We start from the raw sequence: 19,244 nt of genomic DNA, 5'->3' as shown, positions 1-19,244 counted from the left end.
GAAATCAACAAGATTTTCAGCAGGACTTTACAGTGATTAATCATCACTGGAGTCACTAGTGGAGCCTTGCAGCAAGTCTCAAATCCCTGTCTGAATCCATTGTGAAATCAACAAGATTTTCAGCAGGACTTTACAGTGATTAATCATCACTGGAGTCTCTAGTGTCTGAAACAACAGTGAAATCAACCAGATTTCAGCAGGAGTTTACACTTTTGCTTGTAAACAAATCAATGATTTTAGCTTTTTTGAGGACGGGGGCAGCGTGGGGAGTGGGTTGTTAAGTAGCAAGCGACTGCTACGCCCAGTTGAAAGAACCGCACCGCGACAATTGAGATATGTGCTGGTACGTTGGGTCTGCAAACAAACAGTTTGGTGTTATCGCTTCTCGGCCTTTTGGCTAAGATCAAGTGTAGTATCTGTTCTTATCAGTTTAATATCTGATATGTCCTCTATACGAGGACTACATATTAAGCCGATTTTTAGCTCTGGGAGATGAAAAAGGGGCTTGCTCCGTTCACTCCAAGCATCGGCCCGGTATTGCAGCACCTCCGGGAACGGTGCACCCTTTAAATTGTGGAAAATAAAAGAAAGGGTAACCTGAATCAGTGGTGTGGTGTTGGAAATGATTTCTGCTTTGAGTAAAACAAGTCTCACCTCCACATAGTTTTTAAGACTGAGGCTTTTGGCAAGTGACTTATGCTTACTCATCAATAGTGCCTTTGTTTTGCAAGTCTCAAATCACTGATTTTAACTTCACCGATCTGTGAGGACGGTGCCATCTGCGAACCGTCACCACAAATGCTGTGACTGGGAATACCGTCCCTGCCTCTGTCACCACCAACTCATACTTACCTGGCAGGGGAGATACCATGATCAAGAAGGTGGTTCACCCAGGGCGAGGCTCAGTCATTGCACTGCGACTGTGCTGACCACTGCGAATTCCCCAAATGTGGGAATCTCGACTGCATAATTTGTGGTAGTGGGGGACTGCGTTCGCGCTCTCCCCTGATATTGAAGTCAAAGAAAAACCAGGTGTCCCGTTTAATCATCACTGTCTGAATCCCTAGTGAAATCAACCACATTTCAGCAGGATTTTACACGGATTAATCACCACTGCACTGGAGTCTCCGGTGGAGGGAGTCTACAATCAGCAAATCACTGTCTGAATCCAAAGTGAAATCAACCAGATTTCAGCATTAATCATCACTGCGCTGGAGTCTCCAGTGGAGCACGTCTCAAATCAGCAAATCACTGTCTGAATCCAAAGTGAAATCAAGCACATTTCAGCAGGACTTTACACTTTTGCTTGTAAACAAATCAATGAGTTTTTGATGGCTGGTGCTGGGGAATGGGTTTGGCATTGGACAACCGCAGCTCAACCAGTCCCAACCACAAGAGGGATCACTGTTGCGACTGGGATATAAGGCTGCCTGTCACCTGATTCCGCAACTGACTTTGGTTTCTCTTCAATACGCATAAGTCTTTCGCCTTTTACTAAAGACTTCCGTGGAGAGGAACAACAATGAGTTGACCATATTTTTGGCAGGCTCTGCCAATTGGCTGAGCCTCATGTACTTGTGTGAAAAGAAAAGTAGTTGGACAGAGGCTCCTGACAATGGAGCACAAACAAAGTTGTGTTTACTTATCACTGGAGTCACTAGTGCAGCAAGTCTCAAATCACTGTCTGAATCCAAAGTGAAATCAGCAGGATTTTACAGGGATTAATGGTCACTTTACTGGAGTCTCCGGTGGAGCACGTCTCAAATCAGCAAATCACTGTCTGAATTCATTGTGAAATCAACAAGATTTTCAGCAGGAATCATCACTGGAGTCACTAGTGGAGCCTTGCAGCAAGTCTCAAATCTCTGTCTGAATCCATTGTGAAATCAACAAGATTTTCAGCAGGACTTTACAGTGATTAATCATCACTGGAGTCACTAGTGGAGCCTTGCAGCAAGTCTCAAATCCCTGTCTGAATCCATTGTGAAATCAACAAGATTTTCAGCAGGACTTTACAGTGATTAATCATCACTGGAGTCTCTAGTGTCTGAAACAACAGTGAAATCAACCAGATTTCAGCAGGAGTTTACACTTTTGCTTGTAAACAAATCAATGATTTTAGCTTTTTTGAGGACGGGGGCAGCGTGGGGAGTGGGTTGTTAAGTAGCAAGCGACTGCTACGCCCAGTTGAAAGAACCGCACCGCGACAATTGAGATATGTGCTGGTACGTTGGGTCTGCAAACAAACAGTTTGGTGTTATCGCTTCTCGGCCTTTTGGCTAAGATCAAGTGTAGTATCTGTTCTTATCAGTTTAATATCTGATATGTCCTCTATACGAGGACTACATATTAAGCCGATTTTTAGCTCTGGGAGATGAAAAAGGGGCTTGCTCCGTTCACTCCAAGCATCGACCCGGTATTGCAGCACCTCCGGGAACGGTGCACCCTTTAAATTGTGGAAAATAAAAGAAATGGTAACCTGAATCAGTGGTGTGGTGTTGGAAATGATTTCTGCTTTGAGTAAAACAAGTCTCACCTCCACATAGTTTTTAAGACTGAGGCTTTTGGCAAGTGACTTATGCTTACTCATCAATAGTGCCTTTGTTTTGCAAGTCTCAAATCACTGATTTTAACTTCACCGATCTGTGAGGACGGTGCCATCTGCGAACCGTCACCACAAATGCTGTGACTGGGAATACCGTCCCTGCCTCTGTCACCACCAACTCATACTTACCTGGCAGGGGAGATACCATGATCAAGAAGGTGGTTCACCCAGGGCGAGGCTCAGTCATTGCACTGCGACTGTGCTGACCACTGCGAATTCCCCAAATGTGGGAATCTCGACTGCATAATTTGTGGTAGTGGGGGACTGCGTTCGCGCTCTCCCCTGATATTGAAGTCAAAGAAAAACCAGGTGTCCCGTTTAATCATCACTGTCTGAATCCCTAGTGAAATCAACCACATTTCAGCAGGATTTTACACGGATTAATCACCACTGCACTGGAGTCTCCGGTGGAGGGAGTCTACAATCAGCAAATCACTGTCTGAATCCAAAGTGAAATCAACCAGATTTCAGCATTAATCATCACTGCGCTGGAGTCTCCAGTGGAGCACGTCTCAAATCAGCAAATCACTGTCTGAATCCAAAGTGAAATCAAGCACATTTCAGCAGGACTTTACACTTTTGCTTGTAAACAAATCAATGAGTTTTTGATGGCTGGTGCTGGGGAATGGGTTTGGCATTGGACAACCGCAGCTCAACCAGTCCCAACCACAAGAGGGATCACTGTTGCGACTGGGATATAAGGCTGCCTGTCACCTGATTCCGCAACTGACTTTGGTTTCTCTTCAATACGCATAAGTCTTTCGCCTTTTACTAAAGACTTCCGTGGAGAGGAACAACAATGAGTTGACCATATTTTTGGCAGGCTCTGCCAATTGGCTGAGCCTCATGTACTTGTGTGAAAAGAAAAGTAGTTGGACAGAGGCTCCTGACAATGGAGCACAAACAAAGTTGTGTTTACTTATCACTGGAGTCACTAGTGCAGCAAGTCTCAAATCACTGTCTGAATCCAAAGTGAAATCAACCAGATTTCAGCAGGATTTTACAGGGATTAATGGTCACTTTACTGGAGTCTCCGGTGGAGCACGTCTCAAATCAGCAAATCACTGTCTGAATTCATTGTGAAATCAACAAGATTTTCAGCAGGAATCATCACTGGAGTCACTAGTGGAGCCTTGCAGCAAGTCTCAAATCTCTGTCTGAATCCATTGTGAAATCAACAAGATTTTCAGCAGGACTTTACAGTGATTAATCATCACTGGAGTCTCTAGTGTCTGAAACAACAGTGAAATCAACCAGATTTCAGCAGGAGTTTACACTTTTGCTTGTAAACAAATCAATGATTTTAGCTTTTTTGAGGACGGGGGCAGCGTGGGGAGTGGGTTGTTAAGTAGCAAGCGACTGCTACGCCCAGTTGAAAGAACCGCACCGCGACAATTGAGATATGTGCTGGTACGTTGGGTCTGCAAACAAACAGTTTGGTGTTATCGCTTCTCGGCCTTTTGGCTAAGATCAAGTGTAGTATCTGTTCTTATCAGTTTAATATCTGATATGTCCTCTATACGAGGACTACATATTAAGCCGATTTTTAGCTCTGGGAGATGAAAAAGGGGCTTGCTCCGTTCACTCCAAGCATCGACCCGGTATTGCAGCACCTCCGGGAACGGTGCACCCTTTAAATTGTGGAAAATAAAAGAAAGGGTAACCTGAATCAGTGGTGTGGTGTTGGAAATGATTTCTGCTTTGAGTAAAACAAGTCTCACCTCCACATAGTTTTTAAGACTGAGGCTTTTGGCAAGTGACTTATGCTTACTCATCAATAGTGCCTTTGTTTTGCAAGTCTCAAATCACTGATTTTAACTTCACCGATCTGTGAGGACGGTGCCATCTGCGAACCGTCACCACAAATGCTGTGACTGGGAATACCGTCCCTGCCTCTGTCACCACCAACTCATACTTACCTGGCAGGGGAGATACCATGATCAAGAAGGTGGTTCACCCAGGGCGAGGCTCAGTCATTGCACTGCGACTGTGCTGACCACTGCGAATTCCCCAAATGTGGGAATCTCGACTGCATAATTTGTGGTAGTGGGGGACTGCGTTCGCGCTCTCCCCTGATATTGAAGTCAAAGAAAAACCAGGTGTCCCGTTTAATCATCACTGTCTGAATCCCTAGTGAAATCAACCACATTTCAGCAGGATTTTACACGGATTAATCACCACTGCACTGGAGTCTCCGGTGGAGGGAGTCTACAATCAGCAAATCACTGTCTGAATCCAAAGTGAAATCAACCAGATTTCAGCATTAATCATCACTGCGCTGGAGTCTCCAGTGGAGCACGTCTCAAATCAGCAAATCACTGTCTGAATCCAAAGTGAAATCAAGCACATTTCAGCAGGACTTTACACTTTTGCTTGTAAACAAATCAATGAGTTTTTGATGGCTGGTGCTGGGGAATGGGTTTGGCATTGGACAACCGCAGCTCAACCAGTCCCAACCACAAGAGGGATCACTGTTGCGACTGGGATATAAGGCTGCCTGCCACCTGATTCCGCAACTGACTTTGGTTTCTCTTCAATACGCATAAGTCTTTCGCCTTTTACTAAAGACTTCCGTGGAGAGGAACAACAATGAGTTGACCATATTTTTGGCAGGCTCTGCCAATTGGCTGAGCCTCATGTACTTGTGTGAAAAGAAAAGTAGTTGGACAGAGGCTCCTGACAATGGAGCACAAACAAAGTTGTGTTTACTTATCACTGGAGTCACTAGTGCAGCAAGTCTCAAATCACTGTCTGAATCCAAAGTGAAATCAACCAGATTTCAGCAGGATTTTACAGGGATTAATGGTCACTTTACTGGAGTCTCCGGTGGAGCACGTCTCAAATCAGCAAATCACTGTCTGAATTCATTGTGAAATCAACAAGATTTTCAGCAGGAATCATCACTGGAGTCACTAGTGGAGCCTTGCAGCAAGTCTCAAATCACTGTCTGAATTCATTGTGAAATCAACAAGATTTTCAGCAGGAATCATCACTGGAGTCACTAGTGGAGCCTTGCAGCAAGTCTCAAATCTCTGTCTGAATCCATTGTGAAATCAACAAGATTTTCAGCAGGACTTTACAGTGATTAATCATCACTGGAGTCTCTAGTGTCTGAAACAACAGTGAAATCAACCAGATTTCAGCAGGAGTTTACACTTTTGCTTGTAAACAAATCAATGATTTTAGCTTTTTTGAGGACGGGGGCAGCGTGGGGAGTGGGTTGTTAAGTAGCAAGCGACTGCTACGCCCAGTTGAAAGAACCGCACCGCGACAATTGAGATATGTGCTGGTACGTTGGGTCTGCAAACAAACAGTTTGGTGTTATCGCTTCTCGGCCTTTTGGCTAAGATCAAGTGTAGTATCTGTTCTTATCAGTTTAATATCTGATATGTCCTCTATACGAGGACTACATATTAAGCCGATTTTTAGCTCTGGGAGATGAAAAAGGGGCTTGCTCCGTTCACTCCAAGCATCGGCCCGGTATTGCAGCACCTCCGGGAACGGTGCACCCTTTAAATTGTGGAAAATAAAAGAAAGGGTAACCTGAATCAGTGGTGTGGTGTTGGAAATGATTTCTGCTTTGAGTAAAACAAGTCTCACCTCCACATAGTTTTTAAGACTGAGGCTTTTGGCAAGTGACTTATGCTTACTCATCAATAGTGCCTTTGTTTTGCAAGTCTCAAATCACTGATTTTAACTTCACCGATCTGTGAGGACGGTGCCATCTGCGAACCGTCACCACAAATGCTGTGACTGGGAATACCGTCCCTGCCTCTGTCACCACCAACTCATACTTACCTGGCAGGGGAGATACCATGATCAAGAAGGTGGTTCACCCAGGGCGAGGCTCAGTCATTGCACTGCGACTGTGCTGACCACTGCGAATTCCCCAAATGTGGGAATCTCGACTGCATAATTTGTGGTAGTGGGGGACTGCGTTCGCGCTCTCCCCTGATATTGAAGTCAAAGAAAAACCAGGTGTCCCGTTTAATCATCACTGTCTGAATCCCTAGTGAAATCAACCACATTTCAGCAGGATTTTACACGGATTAATCACCACTGCACTGGAGTCTCCGGTGGAGGGAGTCTACAATCAGCAAATCACTGTCTGAATCCAAAGTGAAATCAACCAGATTTCAGCATTAATCATCACTGCGCTGGAGTCTCCAGTGGAGCACGTCTCAAATCAGCAAATCACTGTCTGAATCCAAAGTGAAATCAAGCACATTTCAGCAGGACTTTACACTTTTGCTTGTAAACAAATCAATGAGTTTTTGATGGCTGGTGCTGGGGAATGGGTTTGGCATTGGACAACCGCAGCTCAACCAGTCCCAACCACAAGAGGGATCACTGTTGCGACTGGGATATAAGGCTGCCTGCCACCTGATTCCGCAACTGACTTTGGTTTCTCTTCAATACGCATAAGTCTTTCGCCTTTTACTAAAGACTTCCGTGGAGAGGAACAACAATGAGTTGACCATATTTTTGGCAGGCTCTGCCAATTGGCTGAGCCTCATGTACTTGTGTGAAAAGAAAAGTAGTTGGACAGAGGCTCCTGACAATGGAGCACAAACAAAGTTGTGTTTACTTATCACTGGAGTCACTAGTGCAGCAAGTCTCAAATCACTGTCTGAATCCAAAGTGAAATCAACCAGATTTCAGCAGGATTTTACAGGGATTAATGGTCACTTTACTGGAGTCTCCGGTGGAGCACGTCTCAAATCAGCAAATCACTGTCTGAATTCATTGTGAAATCAACAAGATTTTCAGCAGGAATCATCACTGGAGTCACTAGTGGAGCCTTGCAGCAAGTCTCAAATCTCTGTCTGAATCCATTGTGAAATCAACAAGATTTTCAGCAGGACTTTACAGTGATTAATCATCACTGGAGTCTCTAGTGTCTGAAACAACAGTGAAATCAACCAGATTTCAGCAGGAGTTTACACTTTTGCTTGTAAACAAATCAATGATTTTAGCTTTTTTGAGGACGGGGGCAGCGTGGGGAGTGGGTTGTTAAGTAGCAAGCGACTGCTACGCCCAGTTGAAAGAACCGCACCGCGACAATTGAGATATGTGCTGGTACGTTGGGTCTGCAAACAAACAGTTTGGTGTTATCGCTTCTCGGCCTTTTGGCTAAGATCAAGTGTAGTATCTGTTCTTATCAGTTTAATATCTGATATGTCCTCTATACGAGGACTACATATTAAGCCGATTTTTAGCTCTGGGAGATGAAAAAGGGGCTTGCTCCGTTCACTCCAAGCATCGGCCCGGTATTGCAGCACCTCCGGGAACGGTGCACCCTTTAAATTGTGGAAAATAAAAGAAAGGGTAACCTGAATCAGTGGTGTGGTGTTGGAAATGATTTCTGCTTTGAGTAAAACAAGTCTCACCTCCACATAGTTTTTAAGACTGAGGCTTTTGGCAAGTGACTTATGCTTACTCATCAATAGTGCCTTTGTTTTGCAAGTCTCAAATCACTGATTTTAACTTCACCGATCTGTGAGGACGGTGCCATCTGCGAACCGTCACCACAAATGCTGTGACTGGGAATACCGTCCCTGCCTCTGTCACCACCAACTCATACTTACCTGGCAGGGGAGATACCATGATCAAGAAGGTGGTTCACCCAGGGCGAGGCTCAGTCATTGCACTGCGACTGTGCTGACCACTGCGAATTCCCCAAATGTGGGAATCTCGACTGCATAATTTGTGGTAGTGGGGGACTGCGTTCGCGCTCTCCCCTGATATTGAAGTCAAAGAAAAACCAGGTGTCCCGTTTAATCATCACTGTCTGAATCCCTAGTGAAATCAACCACATTTCAGCAGGATTTTACACGGATTAATCACCACTGCACTGGAGTCTCCGGTGGAGGGAGTCTACAATCAGCAAATCACTGTCTGAATCCAAAGTGAAATCAACCAGATTTCAGCATTAATCATCACTGCGCTGGAGTCTCCAGTGGAGCACGTCTCAAATCAGCAAATCACTGTCTGAATCCAAAGTGAAATCAAGCACATTTCAGCAGGACTTTACACTTTTGCTTGTAAACAAATCAATGAGTTTTTGATGGCTGGTGCTGGGGAATGGGTTTGGCATTGGACAACCGCAGCTCAACCAGTCCCAACCACAAGAGGGATCACTGTTGCGACTGGGATATAAGGCTGCCTGCCACCTGATTCCGCAACTGACTTTGGTTTCTCTTCAATACGCATAAGTCTTTCGCCTTTTACTAAAGACTTCCGTGGAGAGGAACAACAATGAGTTGACCATATTTTTGGCAGGCTCTGCCAATTGGCTGAGCCTCATGTACTTGTGTGAAAAGAAAAGTAGTTGGACAGAGGCTCCTGACAATGGAGCACAAACAAAGTTGTGTTTACTTATCACTGGAGTCACTAGTGCAGCAAGTCTCAAATCACTGTCTGAATCCAAAGTGAAATCAACCAGATTTCAGCAGGATTTTACAGGGATTAATGGTCACTTTACTGGAGTCTCCGGTGGAGCACGTCTCAAATCAGCAAATCACTGTCTGAATTCATTGTGAAATCAACAAGATTTTCAGCAGGAATCATCACTGGAGTCACTAGTGGAGCCTTGCAGCAAGTCTCAAATCTCTGTCTGAATCCATTGTGAAATCAACAAGATTTTCAGCAGGACTTTACAGTGATTAATCATCACTGGAGTCTCTAGTGTCTGAAACAACAGTGAAATCAACCAGATTTCAGCAGGAGTTTACACTTTTGCTTGTAAACAAATCAATGATTTTAGCTTTTTTGAGGACGGGGGCAGCGTGGGGAGTGGGTTGTTAAGTAGCAAGCGACTGCTACGCCCAGTTGAAAGAACCGCACCGCGACAATTGAGATATGTGCTGGTACGTTGGGTCTGCAAACAAACAGTTTGGTGTTATCGCTTCTCGGCCTTTTGGCTAAGATCAAGTGTAGTATCTGTTCTTATCAGTTTAATATCTGATATGTCCTCTATACGAGGACTACATATTAAGCCGATTTTTAGCTCTGGGAGATGAAAAAGGGGCTTGCTCCGTTCACTCCAAGCATCGGCCCGGTATTGCAGCACCTCCGGGAACGGTGCACCCTTTAAATTGTGGAAAATAAAAGAAAGGGTAACCTGAATCAGTGGTGTGGTGTTGGAAATGATTTCTGCTTTGAGTAAAACAAGTCTCACCTCCACATAGTTTTTAAGACTGAGGCTTTTGGCAAGTGACTTATGCTTACTCATCAATAGTGCCTTTGTTTTGCAAGTCTCAAATCACTGATTTTAACTTCACCGATCTGTGAGGACGGTGCCATCTGCGAACCGTCACCACAAATGCTGTGACTGGGAATACCGTCCCTGCCTCTGTCACCACCAACTCATACTTACCTGGCAGGGGAGATACCATGATCAAGAAGGTGGTTCACCCAGGGCGAGGCTCAGTCATTGCACTGCGACTGTGCTGACCACTGCGAATTCCCCAAATGTGGGAATCTCGACTGCATAATTTGTGGTAGTGGGGGACTGCGTTCGCGCTCTCCCCTGATATTGAAGTCAAAGAAAAACCAGGTGTCCCGTTTAATCATCACTGTCTGAATCCCTAGTGAAATCAACCACATTTCAGCAGGATTTTACACGGATTAATCACCACTGCACTGGAGTCTCCGGTGGAGGGAGTCTACAATCAGCAAATCACTGTCTGAATCCAAAGTGAAATCAACCAGATTTCAGCATTAATCATCACTGCGCTGGAGTCTCCAGTGGAGCACGTCTCAAATCAGCAAATCACTGTCTGAATCCAAAGTGAAATCAAGCACATTTCAGCAGGACTTTACACTTTTGCTTGTAAACAAATCAATGAGTTTTTGATGGCTGGTGCTGGGGAATGGGTTTGGCATTGGACAACCGCAGCTCAACCAGTCCCAACCACAAGAGGGATCACTGTTGCGACTGGGATATAAGGCTGCCTGCCACCTGATTCCGCAACTGACTTTGGTTTCTCTTCAATACGCATAAGTCTTTCGCCTTTTACTAAAGACTTCCGTGGAGAGGAACAACAATGAGTTGACCATATTTTTGGCAGGCTCTGCCAATTGGCTGAGCCTCATGTACTTGTGTGAAAAGAAAAGTAGTTGGACAGAGGCTCCTGACAATGGAGCACAAACAAAGTTGTGTTTACTTATCACTGGAGTCACTAGTGCAGCAAGTCTCAAATCACTGTCTGAATCCAAAGTGAAATCAACCAGATTTCAGCAGGATTTTACAGGGATTAATGGTCACTTTACTGGAGTCTCCGGTGGAGCACGTCTCAAATCAGCAAATCACTGTCTGAATTCATTGTGAAATCAACAAGATTTTCAGCAGGAATCATCACTGGAGTCACTAGTGGAGCCTTGCAGCAAGTCTCAAATCTCTGTCTGAATCCATTGTGAAATCAACAAGATTTTCAGCAGGACTTTACAGTGATTAATCATCACTGGAGTCTCTAGTGTCTGAAACAACAGTGAAATCAACCAGATTTCAGCAGGAGTTTACACTTTTGCTTGTAAACAAATCAATGATTTTAGCTTTTTTGAGGACGGGGGCAGCGTGGGGAGTGGGTTGTTAAGTAGCAAGCGACTGCTACGCCCAGTTGAAAGAACCGCACCGCGACAATTGAGATATGTGCTGGTACGTTGGGTCTGCAAACAAACAGTTTGGTGTTATCGCTTCTCGGCCTTTTGGCTAAGATCAAGTGTAGTATCTGTTCTTATCAGTTTAATATCTGATATGTCCTCTATACGAGGACTACATATTAAGCCGATTTTTAGCTCTGGGAGATGAAAAAGGGGCTTGCTCCGTTCACTCCAAGCATCGGCCCGGTATTGCAGCACCTCCGGGAACGGTGCACCCTTTAAATTGTGGAAAATAAAAGAAAGGGTAACCTGAATCAGTGGTGTGGTGTTGGAAATGATTTCTGCTTTGAGTAAAACAAGTCTCACCTCCACATAGTTTTTAAGACTGAGGCTTTTGGCAAGTGACTTATGCTTACTCATCAATAGTGCCTTTGTTTTGCAAGTCTCAAATCACTGATTTTAACTTCACCGATCTGTGAGGACGGTGCCATCTGCGAACCGTCACCACAAATGCTGTGACTGGGAATACCGTCCCTGCCTCTGTCACCACCAACTCATACTTACCTGGCAGGGGAGATACCATGATCAAGAAGGTGGTTCACCCAGGGCGAGGCTCAGTCATTGCACTGCGACTGTGCTGACCACTGCGAATTCCCCAAATGTGGGAATCTCGACTGCATAATTTGTGGTAGTGGGGGACTGCGTTCGCGCTCTCCCCTGATATTGAAGTCAAAGAAAAACCAGGTGTCCCGTTTAATCATCACTGTCTGAATCCCTAGTGAAATCAACCACATTTCAGCAGGATTTTACACGGATTAATCACCACTGCACTGGAGTCTCCGGTGGAGGGAGTCTACAATCAGCAAATCACTGTCTGAATCCAAAGTGAAATCAACCAGATTTCAGCATTAATCATCACTGCGCTGGAGTCTCCAGTGGAGCACGTCTCAAATCAGCAAATCACTGTCTGAATCCAAAGTGAAATCAAGCACATTTCAGCAGGACTTTACACTTTTGCTTGTAAACAAATCAATGAGTTTTTGATGGCTGGTGCTGGGGAATGGGTTTGGCATTGGACAACCGCAGCTCAACCAGTCCCAACCACAAGAGGGATCACTGTTGCGACTGGGATATAAGGCTGCCTGCCACCTGATTCCGCAACTGACTTTGGTTTCTCTTCAATACGCATAAGTCTTTCGCCTTTTACTAAAGACTTCCGTGGAGAGGAACAACAATGAGTTGACCATATTTTTGGCAGGCTCTGCCAATTGGCTGAGCCTCATGTACTTGTGTGAAAAGAAAAGTAGTTGGACAGAGGCTCCTGACAATGGAGCACAAACAAAGTTGTGTTTACTTATCACTGGAGTCACTAGTGCAGCAAGTCTCAAATCACTGTCTGAATCCAAAGTGAAATCAACCAGATTTCAGCAGGATTTTACAGGGATTAATGGTCACTTTACTGGAGTCTCCGGTGGAGCACGTCTCAAATCAGCAAATCACTGTCTGAATTCATTGTGAAATCAACAAGATTTTCAGCAGGAATCATCACTGGAGTCACTAGTGGAGCCTTGCAGCAAGTCTCAAATCTCTGTCTGAATCCATTGTGAAATCAACAAGATTTTCAGCAGGACTTTACAGTGATTAATCATCACTGGAGTCTCTAGTGTCTGAAACAACAGTGAAATCAACCAGATTTCAGCAGGAGTTTACACTTTTGCTTGTAAACAAATCAATGATTTTAGCTTTTTTGAGGACGGGGGCAGCGTGGGGAGTGGGTTGTTAAGTAGCAAGCGACTGCTACGCCCAGTTGAAAGAACCGCACCGCGACAATTGAGATATGTGCTGGTACGTTGGGTCTGCAAACAAACAGTTTGGTGTTATCGCTTCTCGGCCTTTTGGCTAAGATCAAGTGTAGTATCTGTTCTTATCAGTTTAATATCTGATATGTCCTCTATACGAGGACTACATATTAAGCCGATTTTTAGCTCTGGGAGATGAAAAAGGGGCTTGCTCCGTTCACTCCAAGCATCGGCCCGGTATTGCAGCACCTCCGGGAACGGTGCACCCTTTAAATTGTGGAAAATAAAAGAAAGGGTAACCTGAATCAGTGGTGTGGTGTTGGAAATGATTTCTGCTTTGAGTAAAACAAGTCTCACCTCCACATAGTTTTTAAGACTGAGGCTTTTGGCAAGTGACTTATGCTTACTCATCAATAGTGCCTTTGTTTTGCAAGTCTCAAATCACTGATTTTAACTTCACCGATCTGTGAGGACGGTGCCATCTGCGAACCGTCACCACAAATGCTGTGACTGGGAATACCGTCCCTGCCTCTGTCACCACCAACTCATACTTACCTGGCAGGGGAGATACCATGATCAAGAAGGTGGTTCACCCAGGGCGAGGCTCAGTCATTGCACTGCGACTGTGCTGACCACTGCGAATTCCCCAAATGTGGGAATCTCGACTGCATAATTTGTGGTAGTGGGGGACTGCGTTCGCGCTCTCCCCTGATATTGAAGTCAAAGAAAAACCAGGTGTCCCGTTTAATCATCACTGTCTGAATCCCTAGTGAAATCAACCACATTTCAGCAGGATTTTACACGGATTAATCACCACTGCACTGGAGTCTCCGGTGGAGGGAGTCTACAATCAGCAAATCACTGTCTGAATCCAAAGTGAAATCAACCAGATTTCAGCATTAATCATCACTGCGCTGGAGTCTCCAGTGGAGCACGTCTCAAATCAGCAAATCACTGTCTGAATCCAAAGTGAAATCAAGCACATTTCAGCAGGACTTTACACTTTTGCTTGTAAACAAATCAATGAGTTTTTGATGGCTGGTGCTGGGGAATGGGTTTGGCATTGGACAACCGCAGCTCAACCAGTCCCAACCACAAGAGGGATCACTGTTGCGACTGGGATATAAGGCTGCCTGCCACCTGATTCCGCAACTGACTTTGGTTTCTCTTCAATACGCATAAGTCTTTCGCCTTTTACTAAAGACTTCTGTGGAGAGGAACAACAATGAGTTGACCATATTTTTGGCAGGCTCTGCCAATTGGCTGAGCCTCATGTACTTGTGTGAAAAGAAAAGTAGTTGGACAGAGGCTCCTGACAATGGAGCACAAACAAAGTTGTGTTTACTTATCACTGGAGTCACTAGTGCAGCAAGTCTCAAATCACTGTCTGAATCCAAAGTGAAATCAACCAGATTTCAGCAGGATTTTACAGGGATTAATGGTCACTTTACTGGAGTCTCCGGTGGAGCACGTCTCAAATCAGCAAATCACTGTCTGAATTCATTGTGAAATCAACAAGATTTTCAGCAGGAATCATCACTGGAGTCACTAGTGGAGCCTTGCAGCAAGTCTCAAATCTCTGTCTGAATCCATTGTGAAATCAACAAGATTTTCAGCAGGACTTTACAGTGATTAATCATCACTGGAGTCTCTAGTGTCTGAAACAACAGTGAAATCAACCAGATTTCAGCAGGAGTTTACACTTTTGCTTGTAAACAAATCAATGATTTTAGCTTTTTTGAGGACGGGGGCAGCGTGGGGAGTGGGTTGTTAAGTAGCAAGCGACTGCTACGCCCAGTTGAAAGAACCGCACCGCGACAATTGAGATATGTGCTGGTACGTTGGGTCTGCAAACAAACAGTTTGGTGTTATCGCTTCTCGGCCTTTTGGCTAAGATCAAGTGTAGTATCTGTTCTTATCAGTTTAATATCTGATATGTCCTCTATACGAGGACTACATATTAAGCCGATTTTTAGCTCTGGGAGATGAAAAAGGGGCTTGCTCCGTTCACTCCAAGCATCGGCCCGGTATTGCAGCACCTCCGGGAACGGTGCACCCTTTAAATTGTGGAAAATAAAAGAAAGGGTAACCTGAATCAGTGGTGTGGTGTTGGAAATGATTTCTGCTTTGAGTAAAACAAGTCTCACCTCCACATAGTTTTTAAGACTGAGGCTTTTGGCAAGTGACTTATGCTTACTCATCAATAGTGCCTTTGTTTTGCAAGTCTCAAATCACTGATTTTAACTTCACCGATCTGTGAGGACGGTGCCATCTGCGAACCGTCACCACAAATGCTGTGACTGGGAATACCGTCCCTGCCTCTGTCACCACCAACTCATACTTACCTGGCAGGGGAGATACCATGATCAAGAAGGTGGTTCACCCAGGGCGAGGCTCAGTCATTGCACTGCGACTGTGCTGACCACTGCGAATTCCCCAAATGTGGGAATCTCGACTGCATAATTTGTGGTAGTGGGGGACTGCGTTCGCGCTCTCCCCTGATATTGAAGTCAAAGAAAAACCAGGTGTCCCGTTTAATCATCACTGTCTGAATCCCTAGTGAAATCAACCACATTTCAGCAGGATTTTACACGGATTAATCACCACTGCACTGGAGTCTCCGGTGGAGGGAGTCTACAATCAGCAAATCACTGTCTGAATCCAAAGTGAAATCAACCAGATTTCAGCATTAATCATCACTGCGCTGGAGTCTCCAGTGGAGCACGTCTCAAATCAGCAAATCACTGTCTGAATCCAAAGTGAAATCAAGCACATTTCAGCAGGACTTTACACTTTTGCTTGTAAACAAATCAATGAGTTTTTGATGGCTGGTGCTGGGGAATGGGTTTGGCATTGGACAACCGCAGCTCAACCAGTCCCAACCACAAGAGGGATCACTGTTGCGACTGGGATATAAGGCTGCCTGCCACCTGATTCCGCAACTGACTTTGGTTTCTCTTCAATACGCATAAGTCTTTCGCCTTTTACTAAAGACTTCCGTGGAGAGGAACAACAATGAGTTGACCATATTTTTGGCAGGCTCTGCCAATTGGCTGAGCCTCATGTACTTGTGTGAAAAGAAAAGTAGTTGGACAGAGGCTCCTGACAATGGAGCACAAACAAAGTTGTGTTTACTTATCACTGGAGTCACTAGTGCAGCAAGTCTCAAATCACTGTCTGAATCCAAAGTGAAATCAGCAGGATTTCAGCAGGATTTTACAGGGATTAATGGTCACTTTACTGGAGTCTCCGGTGGAGCACGTCTCAAATCAGCAAATCACTGTCTGAATTCATTGTGAAATCAACAAGATTTTCAGCAGGAATCATCACTGGAGTCACTAGTGGAGCCTTGCAGCAAGTCTCAAATCTCTGTCTGAATCCATTGTGAAATCAACAAGATTTTCAGCAGGACTTTACAGTGATTAATCATCACTGGAGTCTCTAGTGTCTGAAACAACAGTGAAATCAACCAGATTTCAGCAGGAGTTTACACTTTTGCTTGTAAACAAATCAATGATTTTAGCTTTTTTGAGGACGGGGGCAGCGTGGGGAGTGGGTTGTTAAGTAGCAAGCGACTGCTACGCCCAGTTGAAAGAACCGCACCGCGACAATTGAGATATGTGCTGGTACGTTGGGTCTGCAAACAAACAGTTTGGTGTTATCGCTTCTCGGCCTTTTGGCTAAGATCAAGTGTAGTATCTGTTCTTATCAGTTTAATATCTGATATGTCCTCTATACGAGGACTACATATTAAGCCGATTTTTAGCTCTGGGAGATGAAAAAGGGGCTTGCTCCGTTCACTCCAAGCATCGGCCCGGTATTGCAGCACCTCCGGGAACGGTGCACCCTTTAAATTGTGGAAAATAAAAGAAAGGGTAACCTGAATCAGTGGTGTGGTGTTGGAAATGATTTCTGCTTTGAGTAAAACAAGTCTCACCTCCACATAGTTTTTAAGACTGAGGCTTTTGGCAAGTGACTTATGCTTACTCATCAATAGTGCCTTTGTTTTGCAAGTCTCAAATCACTGATTTTAACTTCACCGATCTGTGAGGACGGTGCCATCTGCGAACCGTCACCACAAATGCTGTGACTGGGAATACCGTCCCTGCCTCTGTCACCACCAACTCATACTTACCTGGCAGGGGAGATACCATGATCAAGAAGGTGGTTCACCCAGGGCGAGGCTCAGTCATTGCACTGCGACTGTGCTGACCACTGCGAATTCCCCAAATGTGGGAATCTCGACTGCATAATTTGTGGTAGTGGGGGACTGCGTTCGCGCTCTCCCCTGATATTGAAGTCAAAGAAAAACCAGGTGTCCCGTTTAATCATCACTGTCTGAATCCCTAGTGAAATCAACCACATTTCAGCAGGATTTTACACGGATTAATCACCACTGCACTGGAGTCTCCGGTGGAGGGAGTCTACAATCAGCAAATCACTGTCTGAATCCAAAGTGAAATCAAGCACATTTCAGCAGGACTTTACACTTTTGCTTGTAAACAAATCAATGAGTTTTTGATGGCTGGTGCTGGGGAATGGGTTTGGCATTGGACAACCGCAGCTCAACCAGTCCCAACCACAAGAGGGATCACTGTTGCGACTGGGATATAAGGCTGCCTGCCACCTGATTCCGCAACTGACTTTGGTTTCTCTTCAATACGCATAAGTCTTTCGCCTTTTACTAAAGACTTCCGTGGAGAGGAACAACAATGAGTTGACCATATTTTTGGCAGGCTCTGCCAATTGGCTGAGCCTCATGTACTTGTGTGAAAAGAAAAGTAGTTGGACAGAGGCTCCTGACAATGGAGCACAAACAAAGTTGTGTTTACTTATCCCTGGAGTCACTAGTGCAGCAAGTCTCAAATCACTGTCTGAATCCAAAGTGAAATCAGCAGGATTTTACAGGGATTAATGGTCACTTTACTGGAGTCTCCGGTGGAGCACGTCTCAAATCAGCAAATCACTGTCTGAATTCATTGTGAAATCAACAAGATTTTCAGCAGGAATCATCACTGGAGTCACTAGTGGAGCCTTGCAGCAAGTCTCAAATCTCTGTCTGAATCCATTGTGAAATCAACAAGATTTTCAGCAGGACTTTACAGTGATTAATCATCACTGGAGTCTCTAGTGTCTGAAACAACAGTGAAATCAACCAGATTTCAGCAGGAGTTTACACTTTTGCTTGTAAACAAATCAATGATTTTAGCTTTTTTGAGGACGGGGGCAGCGTGGGGAGTGGGTTGTTAAGTAGCAAGCGACTGCTACGCCCAGTTGAAAGAACCGCACCGCGACAATTGAGATATGTGCTGGTACGTTGGGTCTGCAAACAAACAGTTTGGTGTTATCGCTTCTCGGCCTTTTGGCTAAGATCAAGTGTAGTATCTGTTCTTATCAGTTTAATATCTGATATGTCCTCTATACGAGGACTACATATTAAGCCGATTTTTAGCTCTGGGAGATGAAAAAGGGGCTTGCTCCGTTCACTCCAAGCATCGGCCCGGTATTGCAGCACCTCTGGGAACGGTGCACCCTTTAAATTGTGGAAAATAAAAGAAAGGGTAACCTGAATCAGTGGTGTGGTGTTGGAAATGATTTCTGCTTTGAGTAAAACAAGTCTCACCTCCACATAGTTTTTAAGACTGAGGCTTTTGGCAAGTGACTTATGCTTACTCATCAATAGTGCCTTTGTTTTGCAAGTCTCAAATCACTGATTTTAACTTCACCGATCTGTGAGGACGGTGCCATCTGCGAACCGTCACCACAAATGCTGTGACTGGGAATACCGTCCCTGCCTCTGTCACCACCAACTCATACTTACCTGGCAGGGGAGATACCATGATCAAGAAGGTGGTTCACCCAGGGCGAGGCTCAGTCATTGCACTGCGACTGTGCTGACCACTGCGAATTCCCCAAATGTGGGAATCTCGACTGCATAATTTGTGGTAGTGGGGGACTGCGTTCGCGCTCTCCCCTGATATTGAAGTCAAAGAAAAACCAGGTGTCCCGTTTAATCATCACTGTCTGAATCCCTAGTGAAATCAACCACATTTCAGCAGGATTTTACACGGATTAATCACCACTGCACTGGAGTCTCCGGTGGAGGGAGTCTACAATCAGCAAATCACTGTCTGAATCCAAAGTGAAATCAACCAGATTTCAGCATTAATCATCACTGCGCTGGAGTCTCCAGTGGAGCACGTCTCAAATCAGCAAATCACTGTCTGAATCCAAAG

The 19,244-nt window shown here is 44.9% G+C and overlaps 32 non-coding genes across 32 annotated transcripts; all 32 read left to right on the top strand.

The window, feature by feature from the left end:
• The first annotated feature begins 377 nt into the window (after positions 1 to 377).
• LOC144392387 (U2 spliceosomal RNA) lies at positions 378 to 568 on the top strand. The gene has a single exon (XR_013455775.1). It is a non-coding gene; the product is annotated as a U2 spliceosomal RNA (small nuclear RNA).
• A 276-nt stretch (positions 569 to 844) lies between these two features.
• Positions 845 to 1,008, top strand: LOC144392146 (U1 spliceosomal RNA). Its single transcript, XR_013455533.1, has one exon. It is a non-coding gene; the product is annotated as a U1 spliceosomal RNA (small nuclear RNA).
• Positions 1,009 to 1,450: 442 nt separating this feature from the next.
• Positions 1,451 to 1,565, top strand: LOC144392606 (U5 spliceosomal RNA). Its single transcript, XR_013455989.1, has one exon. It is a non-coding gene; the product is annotated as a U5 spliceosomal RNA (small nuclear RNA).
• A 694-nt stretch (positions 1,566 to 2,259) lies between these two features.
• LOC144392351 (U2 spliceosomal RNA) lies at positions 2,260 to 2,450 on the top strand. Its single transcript, XR_013455738.1, has one exon. It is a non-coding gene; the product is annotated as a U2 spliceosomal RNA (small nuclear RNA).
• A 276-nt stretch (positions 2,451 to 2,726) lies between these two features.
• On the top strand, positions 2,727 to 2,890 carry LOC144392145 (U1 spliceosomal RNA). Its single transcript, XR_013455531.1, has one exon. It is a non-coding gene; the product is annotated as a U1 spliceosomal RNA (small nuclear RNA).
• A 442-nt stretch (positions 2,891 to 3,332) lies between these two features.
• LOC144392604 (U5 spliceosomal RNA) lies at positions 3,333 to 3,447 on the top strand. The gene has a single exon (XR_013455987.1). It is a non-coding gene; the product is annotated as a U5 spliceosomal RNA (small nuclear RNA).
• A 602-nt stretch (positions 3,448 to 4,049) lies between these two features.
• LOC144392350 (U2 spliceosomal RNA) lies at positions 4,050 to 4,240 on the top strand. The gene has a single exon (XR_013455737.1). It is a non-coding gene; the product is annotated as a U2 spliceosomal RNA (small nuclear RNA).
• Positions 4,241 to 4,516: 276 nt separating this feature from the next.
• Positions 4,517 to 4,680, top strand: LOC144392144 (U1 spliceosomal RNA). The gene has a single exon (XR_013455530.1). It is a non-coding gene; the product is annotated as a U1 spliceosomal RNA (small nuclear RNA).
• Positions 4,681 to 5,122: 442 nt separating this feature from the next.
• Positions 5,123 to 5,237, top strand: LOC144392603 (U5 spliceosomal RNA). The gene has a single exon (XR_013455986.1). It is a non-coding gene; the product is annotated as a U5 spliceosomal RNA (small nuclear RNA).
• Positions 5,238 to 5,928: 691 nt separating this feature from the next.
• Positions 5,929 to 6,119, top strand: LOC144392386 (U2 spliceosomal RNA). Its single transcript, XR_013455773.1, has one exon. It is a non-coding gene; the product is annotated as a U2 spliceosomal RNA (small nuclear RNA).
• Positions 6,120 to 6,395: 276 nt separating this feature from the next.
• Positions 6,396 to 6,559, top strand: LOC144392143 (U1 spliceosomal RNA). Its single transcript, XR_013455529.1, has one exon. It is a non-coding gene; the product is annotated as a U1 spliceosomal RNA (small nuclear RNA).
• A 442-nt stretch (positions 6,560 to 7,001) lies between these two features.
• On the top strand, positions 7,002 to 7,116 carry LOC144392601 (U5 spliceosomal RNA). Its single transcript, XR_013455985.1, has one exon. It is a non-coding gene; the product is annotated as a U5 spliceosomal RNA (small nuclear RNA).
• A 602-nt stretch (positions 7,117 to 7,718) lies between these two features.
• Positions 7,719 to 7,909, top strand: LOC144392385 (U2 spliceosomal RNA). The gene has a single exon (XR_013455772.1). It is a non-coding gene; the product is annotated as a U2 spliceosomal RNA (small nuclear RNA).
• A 276-nt stretch (positions 7,910 to 8,185) lies between these two features.
• Positions 8,186 to 8,349, top strand: LOC144392142 (U1 spliceosomal RNA). Its single transcript, XR_013455528.1, has one exon. It is a non-coding gene; the product is annotated as a U1 spliceosomal RNA (small nuclear RNA).
• A 442-nt stretch (positions 8,350 to 8,791) lies between these two features.
• On the top strand, positions 8,792 to 8,906 carry LOC144392600 (U5 spliceosomal RNA). Its single transcript, XR_013455984.1, has one exon. It is a non-coding gene; the product is annotated as a U5 spliceosomal RNA (small nuclear RNA).
• A 602-nt stretch (positions 8,907 to 9,508) lies between these two features.
• LOC144392384 (U2 spliceosomal RNA) lies at positions 9,509 to 9,699 on the top strand. The gene has a single exon (XR_013455771.1). It is a non-coding gene; the product is annotated as a U2 spliceosomal RNA (small nuclear RNA).
• A 276-nt stretch (positions 9,700 to 9,975) lies between these two features.
• Positions 9,976 to 10,139, top strand: LOC144392141 (U1 spliceosomal RNA). The gene has a single exon (XR_013455527.1). It is a non-coding gene; the product is annotated as a U1 spliceosomal RNA (small nuclear RNA).
• Positions 10,140 to 10,581: 442 nt separating this feature from the next.
• Positions 10,582 to 10,696, top strand: LOC144392599 (U5 spliceosomal RNA). The gene has a single exon (XR_013455983.1). It is a non-coding gene; the product is annotated as a U5 spliceosomal RNA (small nuclear RNA).
• Positions 10,697 to 11,298: 602 nt separating this feature from the next.
• Positions 11,299 to 11,489, top strand: LOC144392382 (U2 spliceosomal RNA). Its single transcript, XR_013455769.1, has one exon. It is a non-coding gene; the product is annotated as a U2 spliceosomal RNA (small nuclear RNA).
• A 276-nt stretch (positions 11,490 to 11,765) lies between these two features.
• Positions 11,766 to 11,929, top strand: LOC144392138 (U1 spliceosomal RNA). Its single transcript, XR_013455525.1, has one exon. It is a non-coding gene; the product is annotated as a U1 spliceosomal RNA (small nuclear RNA).
• Positions 11,930 to 12,371: 442 nt separating this feature from the next.
• LOC144392598 (U5 spliceosomal RNA) lies at positions 12,372 to 12,486 on the top strand. Its single transcript, XR_013455982.1, has one exon. It is a non-coding gene; the product is annotated as a U5 spliceosomal RNA (small nuclear RNA).
• A 602-nt stretch (positions 12,487 to 13,088) lies between these two features.
• On the top strand, positions 13,089 to 13,279 carry LOC144392380 (U2 spliceosomal RNA). The gene has a single exon (XR_013455768.1). It is a non-coding gene; the product is annotated as a U2 spliceosomal RNA (small nuclear RNA).
• A 276-nt stretch (positions 13,280 to 13,555) lies between these two features.
• LOC144392137 (U1 spliceosomal RNA) lies at positions 13,556 to 13,719 on the top strand. The gene has a single exon (XR_013455524.1). It is a non-coding gene; the product is annotated as a U1 spliceosomal RNA (small nuclear RNA).
• Positions 13,720 to 14,161: 442 nt separating this feature from the next.
• LOC144392086 (U5 spliceosomal RNA) lies at positions 14,162 to 14,276 on the top strand. The gene has a single exon (XR_013455473.1). It is a non-coding gene; the product is annotated as a U5 spliceosomal RNA (small nuclear RNA).
• A 602-nt stretch (positions 14,277 to 14,878) lies between these two features.
• On the top strand, positions 14,879 to 15,069 carry LOC144392379 (U2 spliceosomal RNA). The gene has a single exon (XR_013455767.1). It is a non-coding gene; the product is annotated as a U2 spliceosomal RNA (small nuclear RNA).
• A 276-nt stretch (positions 15,070 to 15,345) lies between these two features.
• On the top strand, positions 15,346 to 15,509 carry LOC144392136 (U1 spliceosomal RNA). Its single transcript, XR_013455523.1, has one exon. It is a non-coding gene; the product is annotated as a U1 spliceosomal RNA (small nuclear RNA).
• A 442-nt stretch (positions 15,510 to 15,951) lies between these two features.
• LOC144392597 (U5 spliceosomal RNA) lies at positions 15,952 to 16,066 on the top strand. Its single transcript, XR_013455981.1, has one exon. It is a non-coding gene; the product is annotated as a U5 spliceosomal RNA (small nuclear RNA).
• Positions 16,067 to 16,668: 602 nt separating this feature from the next.
• LOC144392378 (U2 spliceosomal RNA) lies at positions 16,669 to 16,859 on the top strand. The gene has a single exon (XR_013455766.1). It is a non-coding gene; the product is annotated as a U2 spliceosomal RNA (small nuclear RNA).
• A 276-nt stretch (positions 16,860 to 17,135) lies between these two features.
• Positions 17,136 to 17,299, top strand: LOC144392135 (U1 spliceosomal RNA). Its single transcript, XR_013455522.1, has one exon. It is a non-coding gene; the product is annotated as a U1 spliceosomal RNA (small nuclear RNA).
• A 349-nt stretch (positions 17,300 to 17,648) lies between these two features.
• On the top strand, positions 17,649 to 17,763 carry LOC144392596 (U5 spliceosomal RNA). Its single transcript, XR_013455979.1, has one exon. It is a non-coding gene; the product is annotated as a U5 spliceosomal RNA (small nuclear RNA).
• A 591-nt stretch (positions 17,764 to 18,354) lies between these two features.
• LOC144392465 (U2 spliceosomal RNA) lies at positions 18,355 to 18,545 on the top strand. Its single transcript, XR_013455853.1, has one exon. It is a non-coding gene; the product is annotated as a U2 spliceosomal RNA (small nuclear RNA).
• A 276-nt stretch (positions 18,546 to 18,821) lies between these two features.
• On the top strand, positions 18,822 to 18,985 carry LOC144392134 (U1 spliceosomal RNA). The gene has a single exon (XR_013455520.1). It is a non-coding gene; the product is annotated as a U1 spliceosomal RNA (small nuclear RNA).
• Positions 18,986 to 19,244: the final 259 nt, after the last annotated feature.

Source organism: Gasterosteus aculeatus, unplaced genomic scaffold, assembly GCF_964276395.1.
Source record: "Gasterosteus aculeatus unplaced genomic scaffold, fGasAcu3.hap1.1 HAP1_SCAFFOLD_23, whole genome shotgun sequence".
Classification (NCBI taxonomy): domain Eukaryota; kingdom Metazoa; phylum Chordata; class Actinopteri; order Perciformes; family Gasterosteidae; genus Gasterosteus; species Gasterosteus aculeatus.
The sequence above is the reverse complement of the archived record's forward strand: the minus strand, read 5'-3'. Positions and strand labels throughout refer to the sequence as shown.